This window comes from Balearica regulorum, chromosome 11 (genome assembly GCF_011004875.1).
Source record: "Balearica regulorum gibbericeps isolate bBalReg1 chromosome 11, bBalReg1.pri, whole genome shotgun sequence".
NCBI classification, from domain to species: Eukaryota; Metazoa; Chordata; class Aves; order Gruiformes; family Gruidae; genus Balearica; species Balearica regulorum.
Genome location: NC_046194.1, coordinates 17835516 through 17861708, shown reverse-complemented (window position 1 = coordinate 17861708; position 26193 = coordinate 17835516). Strand labels below are relative to the sequence as shown.

General features: G+C 39.5%; 1 long non-coding RNA gene across 1 annotated transcript in view; it reads right to left on the bottom strand.

The window, feature by feature from the left end:
• LOC142603284 (uncharacterized) overlaps positions 1-25817 on the bottom strand; it is a 178520-nt gene extending 152703 nt beyond the window's left edge. The window contains exon 1 of the long non-coding RNA XR_012837173.1: positions 25700-25817. This is a non-coding gene — a long non-coding RNA (uncharacterized LOC142603284). The remainder of the gene's footprint in view (positions 1-25699) is intronic.
• Positions 25818-26193: the final 376 nt, after the last annotated feature.

Genomic DNA, 26193 nt, shown 5'->3' with positions numbered 1-26193 from the left:
TAGTCTAACTAAAAACTACTGCTCAATGCTCAAGGGCTGTTTTGATGAGTTCTTGCGATGAGGCTAAACTCCATCAGCACAGCACCTGGTACGTACTGTTTCTTCTGATCAATTATACATTTAGAGAACTGCAAAGCGAGGATTACTGCAGTTCAGAATAATCAAAGGATAAGGAGGCTTTATCCCCAAACACACCACCTGCAACTCACAGGCACGAACTTGAGTACTTTTGATGGTTTATCTGCTAGAAAACCTGTCTTTAACTGAACTGTGGGTATTTGACACGATGTTGAAATACTTGGAGGTATGGTAAATGTCTTTGCTCCTCACAAAGCTTTTCTTCCTGGGCTCTTTATTTTCTCAGAGGATAAAATTCTGTGTTTCCTTTTTTTATTTTCATTTCCTTCTACATGACGCTGTGTCATGTGTGTGCTCCCCCCCCCCCCCCATATCACAATAAGACATCGCAGAATAAACATGCAAATCTGTTTTTTATACTTAGATTTTGATTAATAATTGTTTTAAGGACAAAGACACTCCATACTCTAACAAGGCAATAGCTATACTAGTGGATCTAGGACCTTTGTTAGGAAGCAAGTACTACAGAACTGCATTTTATTATCTAAAGGATGATGTTTAAATATAGGAAGAATCTTCTAAGAATTGCAACAGAAACCTTAATGTTCTGTCTTGCAGCCAAGCCTGCTCAGTAATCTTCCAGGACTGCCTTTCCTAGAAGGAGAAAGACAAATAAAGAGGGGACACTGCCCACAGAAATCTACTTAGTAATGACTTAGAAATTGGAGAAGCTCTAATTTCGCACTTTGGAAAAAGAAGTACTTGAAGAATATGGTATACAGAAGTCTGTTTAACCTTTGAAGTACAAATGTTACACAGTGATTTTAGTTTTAATTAGCATCTGACTTGCAGTATTACAGTGGCAGAGCAGTATTGATGGAGATTTCTGCAGTGAGATTAGCCTATTAAGGGACCACAGAACTGAATATGCATCTTAACATGCACTTAACACGCATTTTAATGTGCGGTTTACTGCATAACAGGCAAAGAATAAGATTAAGGAGAACTTTTCAATACTGACAAATTCTGAATACATCCAGAAAGAACTGACGTGATGGTTACGTATAGACATCAAATCCCCCAAAGAAACTCTGTTAAGTTATAAATTCTAATGATCTAGATAATTTGAAATGTTTCCTCATATTTATTTAAAAGCAAAACAAAAACCCCAAGCAACCTGTTTGTTTGGGGTTTTTGATTAATCCCAGTCTGATATATATAGGATTTGCCTGGCAAACTACAGGTAGAAATGGGAAAGAGTCTCCACAAAAGAACAGAGATTGACTTTCTGAGAAAGCCATCACCTCAATTTTAGCCACAAAAAACCCTCATAATTTTTTTTTTTAAATTATGCTACGTCACCTAAAAAAAAAGAAGAAATTATTACTGCTTCCTTGCTGAAGCTGGCAATCACCTTCTAAACACGTTGCATTTCACACAATTAGAAATTAAAATCTCCTTGCCCAGGACAGACAGGCTGACGGGCTGGAGAGAGACAATGCTTTAGCCTGCCATAAATTAGCAAAATCCAATTGACAAATTGTATCCAAAAATTGCTATAAAATGTACCAGACTGTTTAAAACTCAGAAATGCTTAAAATTCACATTCTGAAAGGAGTTGTGCAAGCAAAAACATCACCAGGGAGTTCACAGAGAGCACACAGATTAAGGATGCTGCATGGTCAGGGAGAACTCCATTTAGATTCAACTATATATTACCAAAAGGGAACCGTGGTACTGTTCACCAGAAGACTGCATAACATCAGCTTAATTTGAAAGCTCTCCTGGAACACACTATTTTTTTCTCCACAAAGAGACCTGATACACACTTCAAATGGAGTTTCAATGATTTAAACTCTGGAAGTAAAAGATTAAGCTCTCAACTCAAAAGAGGTGTAGACTTATAAATACTAGGAAATTCAAAGCAGCACAGGATGTTGGTCTCCATTTTCAAATAAACATTTTCTTTTGGCAGAAAATACTGATTCACTGGAACCCAACTGCTTTTCTAGGCTTCCCCCCCCGCCAAACCACACATATTCAGTGATGGTACTGGGAAAGGTTTTTCCAGTTCAGGTAAGGATTTCTACTCAAAATTATTCAAAAGGAAAGAGACTCAAATGCCTTACAGCCATAACAGGCAATGGCCCAAAAGTTAGGGTGGACATGAGGGATGGGAAAGACCCAGCCATAAATCCCTGCTCTACCAATTCAGAAGGATTACCTCATTTGTCTGCCAGTGAAGAGAGGAGTTGTATTTTAATTCTGCAACAAAAATCTTATCCTGGCATATTGACAGCAAAAAGAAGGTGAAGGGTGGTGATTCAGAGGATCTGACCTCAAGTCCTGTCTCTGTCCGTGGACAGGCAAGTGGCCTGGAGCAAGCCAGAGGACTGGATGTCCCCCTTTCCCCACGTAGGAACTGGGGCTGGTATAGCTGAGCATAGGCAACTCCACAGGCAGTTGAAGATAAATGTCTGTACCAATGCTGGCTGTGTTCAGCACTATTAAAGTATTAAACACGATCTCAAGTCCCTTCAAGTTGATTAAAAACCATGGAACACTTCTGATCAAGTGAGTGCTTGCACAAACTTACTATATGGCAAATCTGACACCAATCCAAACTGTCCTTAAATGATCCAGGACACTTGGGCAACACAGCCCAAGAATCTTTCTAAGTTGCTTTCTGAGTGTATTCCCACAGAAAGTAATATCACTCGTGGAGAAAGTCATGATGTATAATTTTGTGCAACTGCGGCTTATAAAAGTTAATTATAAGAGTTCCTTCTATCCCTGGCACAATACATACCCTTTAATAAGCAATGTAATTGAGTGCAATTGTCCACCACAAACCCATTCCGTGTACCCAGAGGCAATTATATTAATACTTGAAATACAGAAGGAAGTGCAACTATTACATAAATTAAGCTTTAGGACAAAAATGCTTTGACAGGCTAGCACTGCTACAAAATAGCAGTTGTTTCCTTTGGAAGCTTACTGTAAGTGCAGATGAGCTACTCATTTAGAATTTCTGTAATGCTCGCTGCTATAGCATTTAAGTTCTCACACATTAGATAAAAACACCTTATGGATAAGGATTCTGTGGGGGGCATTTTATGAACGTTAAATTGTTTCCTGCTTTTTTTTTTTTCCTCCATTCTAAATGGCAAACATCTCATTATATCACCTGTTACTATAAGACCAGAGTAGCACTAGGAAATACAGGTTCTTTGAGAACCGATATAAAGACCACATTCAGACACCACCCACTGTCCCCAAAGCGGAATTGCTTCATATGTAGAGATTTAACTACTCATCAAATCTTATTTACATACTAGGGAATCTCCACCTCAGTATTTCTCAACAGTTTTGAATGAAAACAGGCAATCTCTATTGAAAGGTAGAATGGCATCAAGCCAACTTGAATGTTTCCACTCCAGACAGCGTTACATGCCTTCATCTCCAGCTCGATCACCTCAGCAAGCACACATTAAACTTCAGCTCTGTGGAGGAGGCTGTATAAAGAATATAAATCATGTGTATCCTCCTTATAATATGACATACAGCATAAATAGTGTACAGGCCTGCTGAAAACAGATGACATGAGGGTTGGTTTTTTTTTTTGCCTTAAGTGAGGAGAGCTTCATTTTAGTGATGTTTGAGGTTTTGAAGAAACTTCACATAAACAACATAACCGTTCAATATTACGGTTACAAAAGACAGAGAAAAAAGGGCTGCGTGCTCTTCTCTTCTCAAGTAAAGTGACTTAGAACAGTATTTACAACTTTCCACCAGAAAATGAGTGAGGCATCACACACAGCAATCAGAACAAATGTGACATATCAAGACCTTATCTCCAGCATAACTAACCAGAGGGTAGCTCAAGGGCATACATTTAGAAACCAGAGATGGTCCATAGAATTTTGTTACTACTTCGTAAGAGCAAAATGGAAAAAAATAAAAAAAACCCAACTCTGTCTCATGTTATAGGGCTCTGAGTTCATTATGGTGATGCTATTGTGACTGGCACCATTTCAATACCTCAGACTTAGTCAAGTAAGTCTATAAATAAAATAGGTAAAGAAAAAAACCCAAACCACACTGATTTTCAGTTTAATACATCACAGGCTCCTAACTTCAAAAACTGCAATCATTTGCAAGAATGTCCATGTTAAGAGGAATTTAAAGCACCCAAAACTGTTGAAGAGTCTCCTAATGGAAGCCTATGGAATGCAATATATTGCAATGCCAAGTTATGCCATAGCTAAGCTAAGAAATTTTATGCATTGAGGTGACGTGCCTTGAAGAAAATCCAGGAAATCTGCATGACAATACCTGATCTGCAGAATTACAAGTAGAATGCTTCATGTTCCCCCAGCCTCCCTTCAAAACATGAATACACTCAGTGAAATGCAGTTTTATACTATGCCTTGACCTTTGCAGTATTTTATATTTTGAGCAAATGGGCATTCCATCCTTTTCCCAGAGGCTAGTGAGACTGTAAACAGGAAGAAACGAGGAATTGCAGCCAATCTAATTACAGAATATTGAAAAGGTCAAAGAAATGCACCAAGCCAGTGTAATTTGCAAAATGAAAGTTATGAAGAGCCCTTTGATGGGAAGGTGGGGGGAGAAGTGATAGAAATAAAGCATGCATAGTATTGACCCAAGTGCCCCAGGGGAGAGAAGGGAACGCACAAAACATATCTATCAGGAACTGGAAAATGCAAACCCAACGTTGCAGGCAAAGATAGGTTTCAAAATGCCAAACAACAAAAATCTATCTACAAATGGGTTTGCACTAATATCCCAGTACACTTAAGTCTGAATTTAATTGCACTAATACAATTGCACCAGTGTTAATAGCAAATAGCTGTGGTACAACTAGTGGAACACCATCACTGTATGACCACAATATGTCTGGCCAGAGTCGTTCACACGGGGCCTTACACACATTCTGGAAAACAGATACCAGCCATGCACAGATATTATACTCATAAAATTGCTACCTCTAAGAAAGCTGGTTATCTAGCAAACTATACAGCAGAGTTGTTTTGACAAGGACACCAAAACCAGAACAATAACTGCTGGGCTTCAGACCATCATGACAATACCCATAAAAAACACGTCATCGAATCTGGAGACAAGAGACAGTCACATAATGCATTTTTCAGGGCATAGCCAGGGCAGCTAAATCACCCAAATAGCCGCCTCTACTCCTACAATACTAGTAGGTTCCTCCTGCAGGTTAGCAGACATCTGGCACAGGGGTCTACCCCGCCCTTGAGACCCACATAGAGAAACCAGTGGAGAAGAGCCCTGGGTTTGGAGCAAGTGACAAGCCTTCCCCTCTGCTAGCATTCACTTCGTCAAGAGACCACCCTTCCGTCATCAACCAGCTCTCCACACTAGGAATCACAAGTAAGCATCAAACAAGCAGCAGCAAGTCACTTCAGCTACGATTTCTCTTTAGCCTCCTCTAGGATAGTCCAGTCCCCGTAACTTTGTATTGTTATCAAGGTTCCTTCTCAACATAACTTCATGCCTAATAGTTTCTTATTTGCTCCCAAGGTAGCTACATGGTTTTTTCTCCACTTTTCTTAATTTCTCCTTTTAATGTTTTTGCACATCAACTGTCCCTGGACTTGATCCAGCCTGTTGATTCCTATAGCATCAGCCTTCGGGACAGCGATGTTTTCCTCTTATAAAAACATTCTATGTTCACTGGGTAAGGCAGTCAGCCGTGGCTATTCATTTAATTATTGTCAGGCCTACGGTAAATCTCAAGAAAATATATATATACACTGCTAATATTCTGAATTAACGTAGCAGCTCTTGTGATGCTTAGAGAATTATAAATAAGAACAGAAGCGATCTAATGACAGGTAGTAGCTAGAGAGGCAATGGAAAGTACTACAGAAGTCTCTAAATATTCCAGATTCTTCTGGGGAAAAAAAGAGCGATTATTGGCACCAAGTATAATGTGAAGCCTGCTGCAACAAGAGGCCAAAACTGAATCTAGCACCAGACAAAATAAAATGTACTTGTGACTATTGGGCCTTCTTTAGGGGAATTTCTTTCTTCCATCTGAATTGAAACTCTCAGAGCTTTCCTCAGTCCCACTTAACAGTGACTTGAAGATAAAGTTAACTTTCTGGTGTCCTGACCTTCTGTTTTTTGGAAATCTCCTTTAAGTATTAAGTTGGTTGAAAATGGTTTTTAATGCAGGTCAATAAAAACGTGGGGCAAGGGGATATTATGATTCCTGAAGGATTTCCGCAGACCTTACTTTACTTCTTGAGTAAGAATTTGAGATGCTGCTTTGCAGTTTAACAGCCTCTCTTGGCCTTTCTTTTGCCCATGAAACATGGCTGTTGGAGCTCAGCGACTCCTCAAAGTCATGTAAATGCCTTTTTTGTTTCCACACTGAGCCTTCTGCATTTGTTGCATGTTTAATCAGAGCTATTCTATCCATTTGCAAAGAGCTCCAGTGTATAATTTATGAAGAAATATGAACAATAGTCTCAAGAAATTTACATTTATATCTTGGGACCAATGCAATTGCTTCTGCTTTTATTTTTATTTTTTTTAATAATATATAAAAATTTAAGGAAAATCAAATGGAAGGAGAATAATGAGAAGAATTTTAAACACTGAGGAAATAAGTAATGCTGAAGCAGCAGCAATCTCAAATTGTAAAGCATTAACAGCAGCAGCAAAAAAAAAAAATTAAAAAAAAAATCTTTAATCAGTCCAAAACCCCCAGGTTTTCCAAGTTCAATGACACTTTGTATCATGCACTATAGTATGCAACACAAGGAACAAAAAGCCCTGTTCTTCAGAACTAAGCTCCCTCCTTACCAAGTCTGACACCACAACCTATTGCTTAAGGTAATACTTTGGGGATGGGGACAATTTGTTCTTGCGCTCTCTGACCAGGATAGTCCCACCCTAAATACATTAAATGCTTTATCAGAAGCACAGCAGCCAGCATCAATTCCCAACATACTGCCCACAATGATTAACTAGTGCTAACTTAATGAAGAGGAAGAAATATATTTGAATCTCGTCTCCCAAGATTTTTATTAATGTTTTCTTGTTTATCACATCACAGAGCTCATTACTGGTGTAATTTAAGAGGTCGCTCTCATAAGGAACCATAGGGAAACTGTTTATTGGTCATGTATGTAAGGAAACAGTAGCATAATTGTGTCAGTGAAACCCCTTCCAAATAAATTAATTTGAAAGGAAAACTGGACCACCAACAACGAAATGTATGAGGAAGACGGAAGCTCCACAAATCAATACCAATCTATAAAATAATGGTACACAAATATGTTGCACATACATTTGTGTAATGTATTTCAACTAATGAAAATACAGAAATGCATGCTATGAAAGGAGGGGACAGGATGAGAAAGAATGCAAGGAAGGTAAAAGAAAAAACCCTGTATTTTCTTTCAAACAGAAGGGGACTGTTCTAGAAAGGATCTGGAAAGGATAGACCAACCCGAAAAAGTTTGGGGCAGAAAAATGTGGCCTTGAAAGATGGCAAGATTTGATTTTACTGGCTAAACTAGTATCAAGGAAGGAAAAAGGGGGAAGAGACACGTGCCTGGGGAAATGCAGGCTGTGCTGCTCTTCCAGTCCTGCCATTGGGCACGGTTTTGGGAAAGGCAGCAGTAACGGGCCCTGCTACCACAGACGTGTTAGCAGTGCGAGGTGCTGCGTCAGCCGCAACCCTACTGGCATTTTGCAAAACCCCATAGAGGGTGGTACATTTTAAGAAACATTTAGGCGATGCTAGAACATAACTTGCTAAATTGCTGTGAAATAAAGACTTGCCAACTTCGAGGTTGTACGTGCTTCATTGTAGTCCCTTTTGTTCCTGGAAGCGGGATAGCTATTTAACAAAGCAGGTACTATTTAAACCTGAGCATCACAAGTGAGCAAAGGGAATATTCAAGATTCTGGGGACAGGCATGATAAAGGCCACCTAGTCTCCAAAGCAAACTATTGCTAGCTCCTATGCCTCACCTCACTGGGCAAGTGTCACTGTCCAGTATGAGCGCGACACGTTTAATTCACAGAAAATTAAACTGAAAATGCTACAAAGATGTCAGATCTCACTCTGAGCATGTGCAAATAATTGAGGATGAGTCCAAGCTATTCCTACTACAGTCAGTGCTGTTTTGCTTTTACAGGCAACAGGAGGAATTATTTAGTAAATGTTGTCTAAGATCAGGATCGATCCATGCCACATATACTGAAAATTTCAGTGGAAACACCCAGATTGCAAGTTATCACTGACTGCAGCCCTAACCTCTGCTATTTGTCAATTCTCAAAATATTTCTCATTCAGATCCCAGCAGTCATAATGGAAAGACTCATCCATCTTTATTACTTCAAAAGGAATATATTACCATCTAAAGTGTTGTCACTTAATTTTCAACACCAACTATGCATTTTCTGGTGAACAATTTACATGGAAACCATATCCACAGCACACATAAAAGATGATTAATGTCCAATCAAATATAACAGAGTTTCATCCTAACAAATATTTTCTTATCACCAGTCACTATGATTTATTGTGTCTGTAAAGCTCATGCAGTCTCTCTCTCTTTCTCTCTCTCAAAAAAAAAAGACTATCTTTATAAAATGAATTTTTGTGTTCCCCACAGAAAAATTCCATTTTTGATCATTTTCAAAATAGATGAAAATAGCGTTATGAAATGTCACAAATCATGCCTTCCTAATAGAAATCCTGGTCTGTTGTGGGCTCTGATACGGCCCATGTGAAATGGCTTACAATTATGGTTCCCATTTATCTTTGTTGTTCAGCTCAGTTGTAAAGGCAAATTCTCCTGCAGTTAGAGATCCTGGGCCAGACCCTCAGGAGGTGCAAGCCAGCACAGCTCCATCCGCCAGCTCTTTCTCTCCCCCAGCATTTCCCTGGGCAACGTTAAGGACACCGTGAGCGAGATCCCACACGACAGCCGCTGCGAGAACCCTGCAGCGCTGGGCTCAAGTCAGTCTCTCCCGTTGATAACAGCACATCAGCATCTAACAGGGGAACCCCTGGGGTCAGGGATCCCAGAAACAAAGGGCAACAATAATAACATTCCCTGCCGTGCAAGTGTTGGGCTATACACCTTAAAATCCTACTGCTCACCCCCCGTCCCCCATTTCCTAGGCAATGTTTAAGAACGGTCCCTGCCTCGTACGAATTCACAAGAAACTGTGAGTGCAGCTCCCTGCTTTGGAGGGTGGGAGAGTTTAGTAACACGGGTACTAAACAGACCACTGCAAACCAGGTGGCTGCAGGGCTGGGAACGGTCCTGTGCCCATTCAAATATACACGTCAGTTCTCTGCCCTGGCAGTTAATCGCTGTATTTTTTTAGGTTTTTTCCATTTGCAAGAAAAGGAGGTAGAATTTTTTTTTCCTACTTTATTAAAATGGTTTGAGATCCTTAAGTGAAAATTGCTAGATAAGTGTAAAGTACTATTAATAAAGAAAAATGTAACATTGTTTCAGTACATCATCAACAAGTCTTCATTTCTAAAGTGACAGCTGACTATTGAATTATTGATTCAGATTCACCAGCTGATAAACTAGTGTAAATCTCCTCCAAACTCAATGAGAATGCATGGACCACTGGTCCTTCTTAAAGAGAATGAAGTCTAATTTTACTGTCTCTCAGATTTATTAATAAAATGCGGCAAAAATAAAAGAGAGATAACAGCAACTAAATGGTGTTTCAAAACTAAGCACAACAGAAAGCACAAATTTCAGTAGTCAGTCTCAGCACAATAAAAGCATATATTCTTTAGAGAAAAACAAACAAAAATTACCTTGCAATGGTCATATTTTTAAATAAGAAATCTATTATACAGTGCCTATGAATTGTTCAAGATAATGCAGTGCACGCAATATTGTAAGAAAACGCGACCATCCTGAAAACTTTATTTCCTGGCCTTAAAAATGCACTCTCTGCAAGAATATTAATTTTATAAACAAAACTTTCCATAAATAAAAGTCCTTTATATTAGCTGGCAAGAAGGGCAGAAGGAGATTCAGGGACCAAGACTATATAAAAGAATAATTATAGTTAAGAACAGACTAAACGCTTTCCATATGGCAAATGATACCAGAAGCTATTCCCATTAAAGGAAGCCAGCACTACCAAGTACACCATATTTCTTTACTGCAGCATTATTAAAGGAAACGCAAACTTCTTAAAGCAGCTGTGACACGCGTTCACAGCTGTGGCGGCTCAAAGCACTGCCAGCCTCCCCCCGTGACCTGCCTGCTGCCGGCGCTTCCCAGCCCGCAGCACGCTCCGGGAGGGATACACCAATGCACTCTACGCACCGAGGGCAAAGTCAGCGCCCAGCCGCTTCCTCAGGCGATGGGTTTAAACCAACACACTCTTCTCCTGGGAGCAAGGAGCAGGCACTTGCTTTTTTTTTTCCCCTCATCTGTTCCAAGGTAGCTTAGGAACTTCTGGCCAAGAGGCGGCAGAGGAAGTTGGGGAAGGATGAGTTGGACTAACACATTAAGCCGTCGTAGCAAAGGTGATGAGGGTGTGTCTAAACTTTCACTTTTTAGCTATGTGACCTTAACTATGGTGATCTCCAATTTCCTCTCCAACTGGTTCTACTTGCAAAGTCCAATAGCTGCTGTTTTGTGAAAACATTTTATCAGAATAGCCTAGGACACTGCTGATCTGGGGGCAACGGTTTGCAGAACGAGCATGAAAGGAAAAGAAGCAATTCTACTCCTACTTTTTGATGATGAGTTCACTCAGCTGAGGAACCGGTCACATGTTCTTACTGAAATTTGTAAGGAAAAAAAAGTCTTCAAAGAAGAAAATAAGATGAAGTCAACACAGGTGGAATGCCCTCATCCATCAATCTATTTAAATACAGGTAGAAAGCTTATTTTAACTTGGGGTACAGGAAGAAAAAGGCATCTGTCTTACTAGCAAAGACCAGGATGGTGAGCAGAGGAAGCTGCTGTGTTGGTACTGTACATCTGCAGGTCTGCTGCAGCCTTGCTGTCAGCACTGCAGCTCCACACTGCACCGCTTTCCTTTCCCCGAAATTTATAAGCTGTGGTGCAAAACAGGCACTATCAAGTCATTCGTTAACTCAGAACTTGTCTTCAAAAAAAAAAGGTATCTCAAAAGCTGAGGCTAAGGCTAAAGGCCCTAAAGGCACAGATGACAGGAAAAAATGAGCAATGCTACAAAAGATGCTGTGGTGCAAAAGGGTCTTTTCAAACCTACTGGGGGTACGTTACCTGCTGCCTGACTTTATTTTGACTTTAATATTGGCATATTCACCTATGACATCAGTAATGCTGTATACTAACTGTCCCCAAGCCCCAAATTCTCAGAGTACAGACACCTTGCTGGTGCTTAAGCTAGCAGTAAACTAGCTCGTGGTTGTATGTCCTATTATGAGGGACACTTCCTACCGGGATGGTGAGATTCTGTGTTGGAAATGGGTTTCACTGAGTGTGTATTGCTAAGCTCTAGTGATATTTCTAACCCCGGGATTTGCACGTGTTGGCTTGAGTACAAAATCTGCATGGGATTTTTTGTTACGGTCAGAGATGGTGGGAGGCAGTCAGCCCTGCTTTCCCGTGCTCTGGTACAGGTAAAGTAGACAAGGGGGGAGATGTTAAAAGTAGATTCACTTTCTCCCGCACTTTGCCTCTACTAAATAGACAATAAGAAATGCCCAAAGATGCACGCAATCATGACTGTAGGTCTTCAAAGAGCTTATTTCTAATGAAGTTAAAACCCTATCACCATTGTAATTTCTGTTTTCTGGCCTAGGCTTTTCAGGCAGCAGAGGTCCCACGGATGTTACTGCGTTATTTTTATTTGCACAAGATAGATCTTAAATTCTAAATGCATTACACAACCTATGCTTAAAGTGATTCACCTTCACTATAGTCTTCCTGGCTTCCTTCACTTTCAAAAGCGGTTATTTTGCTGACATGATGTTAAATTTTCTCTTACCTGAAGAAATCATCTTGTCTGCTGTAGTGTCTAATTCCACCAATACAAGTACAAAATGACCAAGGTGAGAAGATCTGTAAAGCTAGTTATTTTGTGATTTCTATCTAATTTAATCCTATGACAGCGGGCTAGGTCAGAGTACCTTGAATGCTTAGTTAATGATCCATGTATGAGCAGTACCGTCCCCAAGAACATTTCTGGACAGAGTGTACTACAGAGTAAGAAACAAGGAATTTCTATTACAGAACAGTATTTTTCATTCCTGTCTGGCTAGTTATGATAAAATACAGAAATATGTTAAAAATCCTCTTCTGATAAAGAAAAAAAAGTAATGTTTTAAAGTCTGTTCTTCAAAAATAACTTCTATCTCAAGAGAAACTATTAGGGTATTGTGGAAATGCCAAATTAAGAATTCAGGTGCAATCAATGACTTGGCCAACATGCCACAGCTTCCCCACTTGTAAAAGTTTTCCCTAGTTCCTTTTTATCACTCATGCTTCTCTTGGCTTTTTAAATTTTTACTGAGTCTGCACTGCAGCTCCACCAGAAAAGCTCTGATCTGTGCTGCACCTCCAAGCACTGTTCTATCACATATAAGATCATTCTGAAACAACTCTCCTGTAATTAAAGCATCTCTCTGAAGCACCAGTAAACTTTACAACCAGGCAGGCATTTTAATTCACTAATGCTGCAGTTGTATTTACAGCTATTATCTACGTTCTACTTCATTTAAGGTCACAAGACTCATACAAGCTTACAATGGAAAAGATCAGTCTTATTCCACGTAACGCTGTACTAGGGTAGATATACAGATTTTGAAAGATGACTTTATACACTAAGAAAATACATTCCGGCACAGTAAGCAAGGCTGGAGTACCACGTAACTAACACCAACTCGCAAAGGTAAGTTATAAGAAAGATACAATAAAGTGATATAATAGGTAAATTACTGTATCTCTGGAGATTTTCTACTGAACAGAATTACAGTCATTCTACTCCTGATAACTGCATACTAAAGAGAATTTTTTCCATATTTAAAGTTGATTGAAAGATACCTTTTTTTTTTTTTAAAGTGGACTAAATTGTCATGTAATCCAGACCATTTCTAAGCCACTGTAAAGGAACTGAGCCCTGCGAGTAAATTGGTTATATTTCTGCTAAGACTATATTAAATAAGGCCAAATTCCTTTGTGACTGGCAATGTATCTTTCATGAGGCTCTATTCTGCTGAACTGCACTGCTTTCTAGGCAATGAGCCGAGGAAGGTCAGAGCCCATAAGAGGGTCTACTCCAGAAGAATGTAACCCCAATCATTTACCCAGCAGTCCTGCCACCACACATATTGGAGTCAGCCGATAAGTGAAGAGCTCGCACAAATAATCTTTGCTTTTCTATTGAACAACATGCATTTCCAGTTCCTCCTTCAGTATCCACAGCTGTGCAGCAAATGCAGGGCACTTCATTTATCAGAAGACGACAGTGCTGACAGAGGTAGTACAATCAGGCAGCCTCTTCCATCTGTTAAATATATGTCTCTTTGTTCCCTCTTAACTTTCTTCTCCCTTCTGCAGGGAGGAGGAGCACAAGTACTTTTATGCTAAATATTTTGGCCATGTATACAATTTTTGCCTTATTCTTCTCTAACTGACAAGTCAAATTCCCCATGTCAGACCAGCACAGTCATTTATGCCACTCATTGTTTGCTCACAAAAGTATGTATTGAGAATATAATACGGTATTGTCAGATCAGAATGACAGTTGATGATAATGCGAGTTCCTCTGTATTCTGGTTGCCAATATTATAGTCTAACACTTATTGAGGTTTAATGCTCCAGGGAAAAAAGAGAGCAAGGCTCTTCCTTCAGACTGCAGCTAGATCCAGTTTAGAAAGAGCATAGCTCAATGACAATAAATTAAATGAATTCAATAAACCAAAGTTTGGAAGAAATTCTGAAACAAAGATATGCATGATACATTCTGAAGATCAATGACTGAAAGTCTCAATATGCACAAGCATCTTTCAAACTATGCTTTATGATTTCACTGATACTGGTTCACAGGGAGAAAAACAAATCAGCTCTCAGTGCCATTTCAGAACCCTAATTCAGTCTACAAATGTAGCTCAAATTTGTGGCTGGTGCCACCATAAGGTAATAAAGAATGAGATTTATCATTCAACATACAATGGATTCACATCAGATTACGATATCTTCTCAGAACGGTAGGAATTTTTTTGTGTGGGACTAGAACCTTCCTTAGCTCTTGAATTTACTGCCAGTTGTTTTGTAAGAAAAAAAGAAAAGCATAGTAAGTAAAACCAAACCGAGACAGTCTGCCTCTGCAGCAGCCCAGCTGTCCCACAAGCCCTGCTCAAAGCTTTCTCTCCCTTTCTGTTCTTTGCAACCTGCACTTTCTCTGGCAACCACAACATAACCCAGTTCTCTTACAAACCAAAAACCTTTAAAGGGAACAAAGCTGGGAAGAGAGTAACAAGCATATGGCCAGACTACGCAGAGTTTTCAAAACAAACAAGAACTGTCAACAGTTTCTCTTCCTATTTTCCTTTCCAATCTCTGGTTACAGCCTTTCCTTTTGACTATCAGTGCCCAAACGATGAACTCAGATTTTGGAAGGATGAACCTCAGAAAACCATAAACGCTACAAACTTCTTCCTGGATACTAATTCTGTTCAATCCTTTAATAGCAGATAGAAGCAATGTGTTTGAGAGAGATTACTGACTCCAGATTAAGGGATTTCAGGAATCCTTACAATGAACCGCAGAGGAAGAAATGTTGCGATCTGGAACAACACTCATAAAATGTGATATTAAGAATTAAGAATAATTAATATATTAAGAATATTATCACCACATCATTTTGGTATGCTCTAAAACTGGGGTATTTAGAAGGAGATCCAAACTGCTGGTAAGCACAAAAAAAAAAAAAAATCAATTCAACTTTCCTGGGCCACATTCAGTAGTATGTTTAGTTATTCCATTTTTTCCATATGACGTTTCCATCTTTATCTTCTCATTGACACAACAAAGAGCAAGAATTATGAAACATAAGTCAAAGGTGAAGTTTAAAGCACACAAAATTTTATATCTCTGTCTCCTGTGGAAGGCTACTCAGTCAAGTCAGTCACTGATACAAAGCTATTATCTTGGGTGAAAAGCCTGGTTATAATAGAAATTTTCCAGTTGTGTTGCACAGTAGGGGGGAAAAAGCTGACTCCTAGGAAAATTCTTCGGAGACCATCCTGCTATACTGCAATTTTATGCTTGTGTTTCTCACTATCAGAAGAGATTGAACACCCACAGGATTAGTTCCCCTTCTCCATTAGCCCATCTTTAAAGATTTGAATGATAAATAAGCAATAAACTGTGGCATAATTATAAACAAGCCTCTCCGTCTCCTTGGTTCATTTTGGTCTTCTCCATTTCAGCTTCTGACAACGGAGTTCCTGTCTGGCTGCAGGCCCTCTCTGCTGGGAAAGCAGCAGCACTAAAGGTAGCAACAACATCTGGGCTGCAGAAAAAATGGACCCTGTGGTTTCCCAGTGCTCCTTCAGTGTGTTGCATGCCACAGATATGACCACAAAGGGAAAATATCGAGACTCAGTTTAGTGGAGAGTATTGTAAAAAATGTTGACTTTTGTAAGCAGCTATGAATCAGGAGATACTTTCTGAATACAAATTTATGGACTCTCTTTGATGGATAGAATGGGGTTAATTTTTCTCCCGCGAGGAAAAAAGAAAGCATGGAAGACAAATCTTAGATGTAACCCAGAACAATCATTTATGATCATCAGCACATTTTAATCACCAGGAATACCACGAGACTGCAGTCTTCCGTCCCTCAAGTTAGAGGTGTCAGAGTAGCACAATGCTTATGGGCATCCATGCAAGTTGGGTGCTCATCTTTAAATAAAGAAGTATAGACTAATAAATCTTATAATGTGCAATAGTCTTAAAAACGCACACATAATTTATTTTTTGAACATGAAATCATCCTAATTACTTGTATGGTTTTTTCACCAGTTACCCCAGAAGTCTGGTAACAGCCAGCCTGGCACAGGCTTCATGCAATGCTTTCCAGTCGCCTCAGGAAAAGTCACAGACCATCACCAGGATACGATGACTTCCAGTTACGTTTGTTTACATGTCCCAACTTGTGGTTTTCTTCTAGTCAAGTGACAGGACTTCATGGACATGGCACACAGTTACTTATAACTGACAAAGCCAGTGAATCTATCAGCATCGTATGGCTTCAGCACTCACTGTACCCCAACCAGCTGTTTGGAAATGTACTACTTATTTACTACAGAGCCACTGCAACTTCTTCAACATTATAAGGGAAACTAACTAAAGCAAGTACTGCAAGCTTATCTTCCAATTTAACTATAGATAGAGCCTAAGTATCTGATTTGGGCACAGATTAGAACAGGTAGCCTACGTGGAAGATGCAAATAATAATTGATAAAAAAGTGAGTTCGTTATTTATACTTGCAAAACCAGGTTTAGCTGATACCAATCAACTTGTCAGAAATACACATGTAATATGAACACATAAGAGAAGAAAGCATGCTATAACAATGCCAAATTTTCATGGGAGCTCAGGGGAGAGCTTTTAGAATGAAGATAGATATGCACCTCATGCTTAAAACTAATGAATCCACATGCAAAGAAAATGGTCCTTTAAGCATATACTCCTGGTAAGGTTGAAGAAAAAGAGGTGTGTTATTTTCCAAGCAAATTTCTGAGGGTATGGCTGGACATGGTTTTGCTCTGGAAACGACAGTACTAATAACGTTCTCTAATATTACTATGAGTGTGACTAACATCACATTTTTTATAAGCTCTGAAGCTCACACGTTGTAAAATAGCTGTGCAGAAACTCAAGCTAGGAATGACTGTGTGGTTAATGGAGAACGGATGTGTCTCAGTGAACCTTTAGCAAAAATCTAAATATCAGGAATCCAACAATATGTTGCAAAGAGTTTAATTGATACTCTTTTTTTTAGCACAAATATTACTTTGCCTTACTTATATGATATTATTAGCTTCCAACTGTGGGCAATTCTTATGCCCTAGGCATTCATCTTTAAGCAGTTCTTTCTGTGAATGGCTCAGCTTGACCAATTATAAAATAGGGGAGATTTGTATATCCAGGCTTGATTTAGCATGCAATTAACTTCTTTTTCACTAATAGTTCTTAATTTTCCTCTTAACATACATATACAGCAAGGTTGGGGGGAAAAGGGAGATTTCAGAAACTTCCTTTTTTTTTTTTTTTTTTTTTTAAAAAAAAAGGTAGTCATACCCTCGTCCATGAGCCCCTTCTCATTCACAGTCCTGCCAAGCTTAACAAGAGCTTTCATGAACACAAATACTGTCAGGAGATAAAGTTTCAGGTAGTTTTCTTCACTACTGGATATATTCACACTCTACCACCCCTCATCACTCCCCTGCCATTTCTATCTCAGGCCATATTTTATGCCCCTTTGTGTCATGTCCAGTGACAGTCACTCAGCTGCATCCAGTTACTGTTGGTGGCTGGCTGGATGTGCTCCCCACAGAAACACAGGGGGAAGAGGAGCGCAGGACTGATAACCTCCCATCTTTCAGCACCAGCCAGGCAAAACCTGTGCGGGGCTGAGTGTCCTGACCATCGTCGCCCGTTGCACTCATTCATCATTTACCAGCATATAAACTGTTTCCAGTTAATAGCAGTTCTGACATTTTTCATCTAGCACCTCGCTGTCTGAGAAGTTCAACATGATAAAAATTTCCCCAAGTAGTTTTTCAGAAAATGGAAGTATTTATTGCCAACATGAATAAAAATGGCCCAATGCATAGGGGTTTTTGTTAAATAGCTCTGATTGATAAAGCTTGACATGTCTTAGCGTGTTCATTTACTTCAGTTTAGGGTAATCACTTGATTCTTCTCTGTCATACCCAAAAAGCTATTTTAAAGCATAAGATTTCTAGTGTGCTCTGAACCTCACACAAAATTGATTTCAGCACATACAGTACTACTGGTGTCTGATGCTGATGAATTACCCTGCTAGTGAAACACAATTTCTACTAAATCAACAAATAGTTTGCTATAAAGGCCATAAGATTCACTCAATTCCTACAACAAAAGCTCCCATTTCCTCTTCATTAATCCTTGTAAGTGAGATTCAATAGGTAAGAGAAAATTCCTGCTAGCTAGCCTTATGGTGTTCTTAACCATTTTGAAGAAAAGAAAAAAACCCAACAACTGAAGGAACAGAAGTTAATTTAAGCTGCGAGTGACCTAGAGGAGTCTGAGGCCACTATTCAAAACTCTTGTCTCTTATGATTATGGAAAATTATGCATTCACCTACTAATCTCCCAACACAGATTACTGAAAAATAATCTTTCAAGCACTGAGAACACTGCAGATAGAGTCCCCAAAAATCTCCAGAACAAAAGAGAAGTACTCAATTTGAAGATAACACTGACTTTTAACTGAATTTTGAATAATTTTTATATTCTATACTATTTTCTCATATTTTAAAACCTGCAACAGCCTGGGTTTTAAACATTATTATGCTGCTTTCAATTTAAAAATATAATGAAAAAAAGGCAAAGCACCTGAAGTTAAGAAGGCAATAGACAAGAAAAATAAAACCATTAAGATTTAGGACGGGGAAACTCTTTTTGATGCAGCTATTTAGCTATTTTGCTTTGGAGTGAAATCCAGTATGGAAAACCATTCCTGTGGCATTTCAGCCAACAAGGAGAAGCAGTTCTGTGTTCTCTCACCATCATTACTAAGAAAATATTCCTTCCCCTGAAGAAACAGGTGAAATATGATTGCAAATCTTAATTTATGGTTGTACTATGAAGCACAGAGAGATATTACACAGGACTTCTCAAAATAAAGTTGCAGACAGCCACAGTTTGGGATATTCTGCCAACTTACTCCTCCATCAATAAGCTTAAATTCTTTATCCAGTGTCATATTATACAAGCCCAAATTTGATGTAGTAGCAGGATGCCTGACTAGTGTATTCTGAGTTTTATTCAGCTTCTCTCCACCTCCACACTCATCCCCTGCCACCAGCACGCAGGAATTCCTTGCCGGAAATGGAAGAAGTCAGGTGTAGTGTGATGGTGAGCACACGTGTGTGTGCATTGCACCAGCCTGGGCAAGTCCCCCAGGGCTTCAGCCTCCATACCTCAGTGCACACAGGGTTTGGAAATCCCATTTGCATAGATTGTAGCCCAGCTCAATTTATCCTAAAATCCCTACCCTCGCTGCAGTGGGAGAGAATGTACCAGCTCACAATGCCAGCCAAAATTCAGCCACTGCTTTTTACCCAGCTTAGACAACACCATCTCACAATCAAAAGCAGCTCAGATCCCTGTTGAGAGTATTCTCCCATTTGCTGTATTTTCACTCATTAGAGATGGCTTCATTCTCAATAGAACATCACTCCAGAGTTTATTTAGCCTATGTCATCCAGAAGCTTGCATCCATTTGCTTAGGAGCTTTCTGTTATTTTTAATGACATACCTAGCAGGATCAAGTCATCTGGAAAACTACTTTCTCCTTTCAGTTTTTGATAATCTGCTCAGTGAAACTTTTCTTCCTCTAAATCCACATACTGTCAAATTGGTAAGAACTGACATTTAAGTCAGTATGAATATAGTGGTTCAAATAGTATTAAAAACATATTCTATTATCTCTGAAAAAGTCAGAAGTCCAGATGTACACAGAATGCTGATTAGTAGAAGCCAGTGAACTTCATGTAAGTGCTGAATCAATAAACTAATCTTCCAAACAGTAACAAAGACCCATCTATGTCATGTGAAACATCAAGTCGTGGCATACCAAAAAATAAGGACCCAAACCCAAAGACCAAAAAATGCCCAACCCGACATTAACTTCTGTGTCTGATCAGTGGCTCTACCACACAGGAAAAAGCAAAGCACCACTCTGACTGTATGACATTGTCCGTGCTTTCCTGTGCACCAGAACCAGGAAAATTCAGTTCCTCTACCGCACGCTACAGAGATACCTCACCGACTTTCAGAGCCAATGTCATTTGTTGCTTCCTACATCACTCTTGTTTGTTTCTATGAAAAATGAAGGTTACATCTGTTTACTGAGTGCCAGTTTTATAAAATAAAGAATGCAATCGCTCCGGTCCTGTAACTGGACCTGATTCTAGTCTGAGCCATCTTCATGAGCCATTCAAACAGCAAGGCCACAGGGAGCCTGCCTCTGCAAAAAGCCATCAGCAATCTCCAGCACTGTTCGTTCCCCCTCTCAACTCACAGTTATGTAGGTAAGCTCAACAGGCAGACACACGTGATGTAAGCAGTATCATTAGGCCTAGGCTATCACATGACACAAAGCAATTCTAGTTTCTTAATTAACAAAGGGGCCTTGAAGCAAGGACATAGTTCCACCAAGTCCCTGAATACAGTTAAGCATCTGGTCCCACGAAGCAGGTCACAGAGCCTCTGAAAAGCAGACACACGTAAATTCTTCTCCCATACTGTACTAGGCTGAAGCCATTTTTCCACGGAAGCTTTTGTTGCGGCTAATTATAATTTCTATTAGACTTGCAGAGATTTATTATCACTAAAGAAAAAAGATTGCTACTAAACAAAATAGGGCATATATTTCCTGCTCCAGAGGAATCATAATCTAAATTCTTCACATTTAAGGTCAATAGCACTTCCCCACCCACCGCCCCCATTTGCTATCAGCCTTTATGTCACTTCTCTTTGATCCCCTCTGTTGCTGCTGTTTCTTCAGCTGCTGTTAAATGCCTGTGATTTTTTTTTCTATTAGAAGAGTAATTACTACATCATCATAAAAGCTGCTCCTAAACGAGTATCTTCAATGGCCACGTTCCATTATGCATTAATAGTCCTTGGCCCCACTCACATCTGAACACATTCTGCTTCTCGTCTCGTACATGAGCAAAATTTCACACTATCCTTAAGAGGTAACGGCTTTTGTACCATTTGATGCAAGTCAGTCTCAACAAGATACTATAGTGGCAAAACTCATTTCTCACTCTAAACAACGTGAAGACCGCTCCCATGATTAACAGGATGCCCAAAAAATTGCCCGAAAGAGAGCACGGGGCTGACATGGAGCCGGCTGAGGTACCTCGCGCAGCTCTGTGCTGCTGACAGATGTACCCACAGCCACACAGGAGGTTTACACAAAAGACGTCCTGCTTATGTTAATAGGAGCCACTCATGCATTAGGCAGGAAAAAAAGGCCAAGTGTCCCTCCAGACTAGAAATCGCCAGAGAAATGAGTTACTTCTAACTAATCACCTTCAATAGCCCTTTTGAATCTATTAGTTTTAACTTTCCAATCCAAAATGTGTTTATTGCCCTCAGTTAATCATAGGTTAGGGTGGGCTTTCTTTTGAAATATTGATGGGCTGAAAGACTAATCATTGCACCCAATTAAATGAACATTAGAGAGAAATGCCTTCCTCTTATGGTTGAATTATTTCTGGGAAGCTGCATGGTCTGTGTTATACAGAAGGACAGGCAAGATGATCACAAAGATCATCTAGCCTTGGAATTAATTCATTAAAAGAAACAGGTACACATCAAAGAGACTGACGTGCCCAGTCGGACTGGTAGAAAATACAGAGGACTTCAGCTGAGTGACAGAAACTGATAACATTAATGGAGAAGGAATTAATGGAGTAAATGCAACATTCAAGCAAGAAGGGGAAGGTGGTAGGAACAGGCAAGTGGTAAATGGCGCTGTGCCTCATAAGATCATTAGAGGCGTCCAGTTAACAAGCACATTGCAGTCTTATACCAAAGGTCCTTCTACAGCCACCCCATCTACAAAGGTAGGCACTTCCATCCCTAGGGCTCCACAGAAATTTATAAAGTAGGATGTATATAAATACTGGAGCACTCTGGCCTACAGAGAACCTCATCCATAGCCTCTAATCAACATCTCTGCCAGCCAAGCTCTTCAAGGTGAAATTCCTTCTAGCTCCCCCACTAAGAGGGGAGTTGAGCCTTTTTGTCTCTGGATGAGATGTTTTTGGCCAGGTTTCCCAAGGTAATGATGCTTAGAAATTCTAAAGATAATGTTTGTAGAACTTGTAAGAATTTAGTTCACTGGAGAGGAGGCACACCCAGGTTAATGCCACACCACTAACTGAAACAGTGACTGACCTAAACTGTCACGTACCCTCCGTGGCTGCTGGCACAGAACTGCTCTCGCCAGCCTGGCTCTGCACTTCCCTGTGAGCAGCACCACCGAGCATTGCCAGGAGCTGCAATTAAATTTGTGAAAGGGAGAAAGCTATGGGACAGAAAAGAAAGCTAAAAAAAAACCCCTAAACCTAGCTCAATTTCATTCTTAATGGAACATGCACTGCTAAAGCAGCCTCTGTTTCAGTGTATTCATATCAGATAGGAAAGTTGTTGAAGTGGCACTTTTTTGGGATACAGAATTTCAGGCTCACAATGAGGACATCTGAGTTCCTTTTAAGAATTAGGAGTATGCATATCCCTTAGAGGAGATAATACAAAGAGAGACCAGATTTCATTTACAGGATATATTTTAATTTACTCCTATGATGATTTAGATGAGGCAAAGTATCTTAAAATGCTTCTGAAACTCCATTTGCCAAACTCACAGAGTTCAAACCACTTTCCTTTAATAAACTGGTTATTGCTCTTCTTTAAATGTCATTATATCTAGCATTTCTGCTTTGTTTCCTGTAGCATTAATCTCAGTTATTGACAGTCAGCAGCTGTACTCAAGATGAAAGGAATTTTCTTGCCATGATTTAATGCATTTCACATTCTGATTATTCCTTCTTCATTCCTGCTGTTTTAAACAAAACTGGCTAGAAGCACCATTTCTGCCTTTTACTTATAACTGCTGGCTGATAAAACAGAAATACATCCCAGGGGCAGTTTATTATGTTATCTGTCCCCAGTAATTTTTAAGACGATTAATGATTGTTCACCAGAGCTATATAATAAGTACAAAAGTTCTTTGATATTCCTAAACAACAACAATCTCCCCAATTTCTCAAAGCCCACTGAATTGCTTACAGACAAATCCTTAATAAAGGGCTACCAAAGAACCACTGAACTATATTTTATCGTACTTGCGTTCAGCTATACTATTTCTTGTTTGTTTAAAGGGGGTATTTTTAAATGATGACTGCAACCCCTAAAGCACTGTTTAATGAATCCTAACTTTAAAACATTCAAAGGCACGCAAGTGAAGAATTTGCTCCTGTAGGCTGTTTGCGACTCCAGTTCCCTTGCTTTCTTCCTTGTATCATCTCGGATCATGGTAAATCAGTAGACAAAGAGCAGCATTTTATGAAGTATCTTAAAATTTCTTAAAATATAGCTACATTTTTATATATATAGTGCACAAGCTTCCTGTTACTCCCCCCTTCATGATTCAGCAGCAGTACAGATTATACTGAAGAGGAGGGACCAGACGTCATTTTTCCCTACAAGTTCCGCAGCCTCTGATCTTCCATACCTTCACGCACCTCCTCAACAGTCCCTCTGTTTCTACCTCTGATTTTAAGCTAGTGGCCAGAATTATTAGTGTAAATGCGTGGTCTAAGATGCAGGTTATATACAGGAAAGCATGCGAGTTATTTGTATTATCGTATGCTACATGTATGCTGCAGCACACAGCCTACCATTCAAGTAACTTGTTTGGATAAAGGAGATGGTGTAACAGCAACCAGCAGAGGCTAACTCATACCGCAGAGAAGTTGTGCACCAGACAGCATTGCACCAAGCAAAACCAGAAAAAAAATGGTTCCTACCCCAAATAGTTTATTTTTGTAACACAGAGGTGGATACAAACAGATGGGGAAGGAGGAGGGAATGAGAAGACACTCCGATCAGATCATCAGCACCCAAAGCACTGTCAAGACTTTGGGAGGCAACTTGCCAAAGACAAACTTTAATGAGATTTTTAAGGGGGTGGATGCTCATTAGTTTTATGACAAAACACATAAACATTAAGGGCTTAGAAATCCAGTTCAGTGCGGTGAAGAAAATGCCATTCTACTAAGAAGAACAGGATTGCCTCTCTGAAGTGGACACCAAGCAACAGCTGTTGTCTTGACAGTGTGGAGGGTTATCGCAACTGCGCAACCTGCAACCCCAATCCCAAGGTGCATGTGCGGGCCCTCTCCAGAGGACTCTGGACAACCTGGATACCTCCTCACTCTCACGTCCAAGACTCTTACGGAAGGAAAACAAATACACGGCCAGGAGGGAACTGCAGAGTTACCCCGGTTTCCCAAGTGTATCGCAGACAGCTCCCTGATCCCTGTCTCTTTGCTCCTGCTGCCCTTCTACAGGCCAGCTCAAACAGCTCCAGGGAGGATACTGTTCTTTGTCACATGATTTTGGGTATCAAATTTTCCAGATATATCACTGCCTTGGGCACCAACTCCCAGTTTGAAAACAGATGCTTACAAACTTGATTCCCTTCAAAGAAATTACAGAAATTATAAGTGTCTAGATCTCTTTCAGAGAGAGAGATGTGAACTTTTCTTTCTTTATTTTATATTTAAGGAAAGGTTTCCACTAGGCATTCAGAACATCAGGTCTTTCTAGAATTTGAGGTCCTTCAAAAATATAATCTGTTGATTTACAATATGAATGTTAAGGTTTTTTTTCAACTGCAATTTTCAAATATAATTGAGAACTCTTATTATAAATTTAAAGTAATAGCTAATTTTTTTTTTTTTTTTTTTTTTTTTTTTCTGTCCAACACAAGGTCATCACTACACATAAAGAAACAAGATAGATTTGGGGCACTGTTTGCTTAAGGGCTAATTCTCATTCCAAATAATGATTAACAGGAGATCAAAAAAGGGTGATGTTGAATAAAGCAATTAAATGATAAAATACAAATGGAAAATGAAAAGTATTTGTAGCTAAATGAACATACACCAAGTGACCAATGGTTTCAGGGGATTAGTCTCTCATGGTAATAATTACATATTAATATAATCAGTAACAGCATATATTCATTATTCAGTTTAAATGAAATAGCAGCACACACAATTCTGCATCACCATGGACACTGTTTAGCTAAAATGAACTATGCTGAAACTTGGTACCAATGTACACCCATTTGGAAGACTGCTTTGCTGCCTTTACTAGCCTGAACAGAAATTTCAGGCACAAATGGGATCAAGCATGGTTTGACCTGAGGAATTGGAAAAAACTTGGAAAAAGAGATATTTTTTTAGACTTAGATACAGATACTCTTTTGTCATGCAAATTACTTCCTTTTCAAGCATACAGGACACACTCAATTTTATACCATACAGCTCAGAGTAAGCAGCTAAGTCTTAGGTTCCTAAAGCTTTCATTTTAAGATAACAGAAGTGCCCTGGGATTTGCTTTGGAAAGCCTATTCCACTGCAATACTGATCGGAACATACTGTGATTGTGAAACCAGGGATTAACATGGTGTGCTCTGTGGCTGACACTTTCGATTCTAGATTGACCACAAACAAAAGTCTGTCTTCTTCCTTAAACTAAAGATATACTGCATCCTTACCATGCTATTCATTCACCCTCTTGACTGGTATGGTCTAGTAAGAAGTGCTGCCATCAGCTCAGCAGTGTGTATTTCACTGGCAACTCCTTCAGGGAAACACCCACACACACAGCTCCAAGCTTCACTGGACATCACAACCTAAATAAGCAAATAAATAAATTTGGATGTTAGATGTTTAAGAAAAATAAAAGGGGTCCAGAAAGTGACATAAGTGGTTCATTAGACAAACTCACTCTTCTAGTGCCAGGAAAGAACAGGGATCTTCACACTTGTCTTTGGGAAGAGATCAAACTACCCTGCCATGACTATGTGAGATTGCCAATAAACACTAAAAATACTCCAATTCTGCCTGGACAGAGTCTGTGTTGAATATGGCATTATTACATCCTGCTTAGAGCAGGAACTAGAAGCAATGGTCCATACTTGGGATGAGATTTGAAATATATCAACGTCGGAGACAAAACTGGATAGCTCAAAAATGCCTCTCAGTCCCT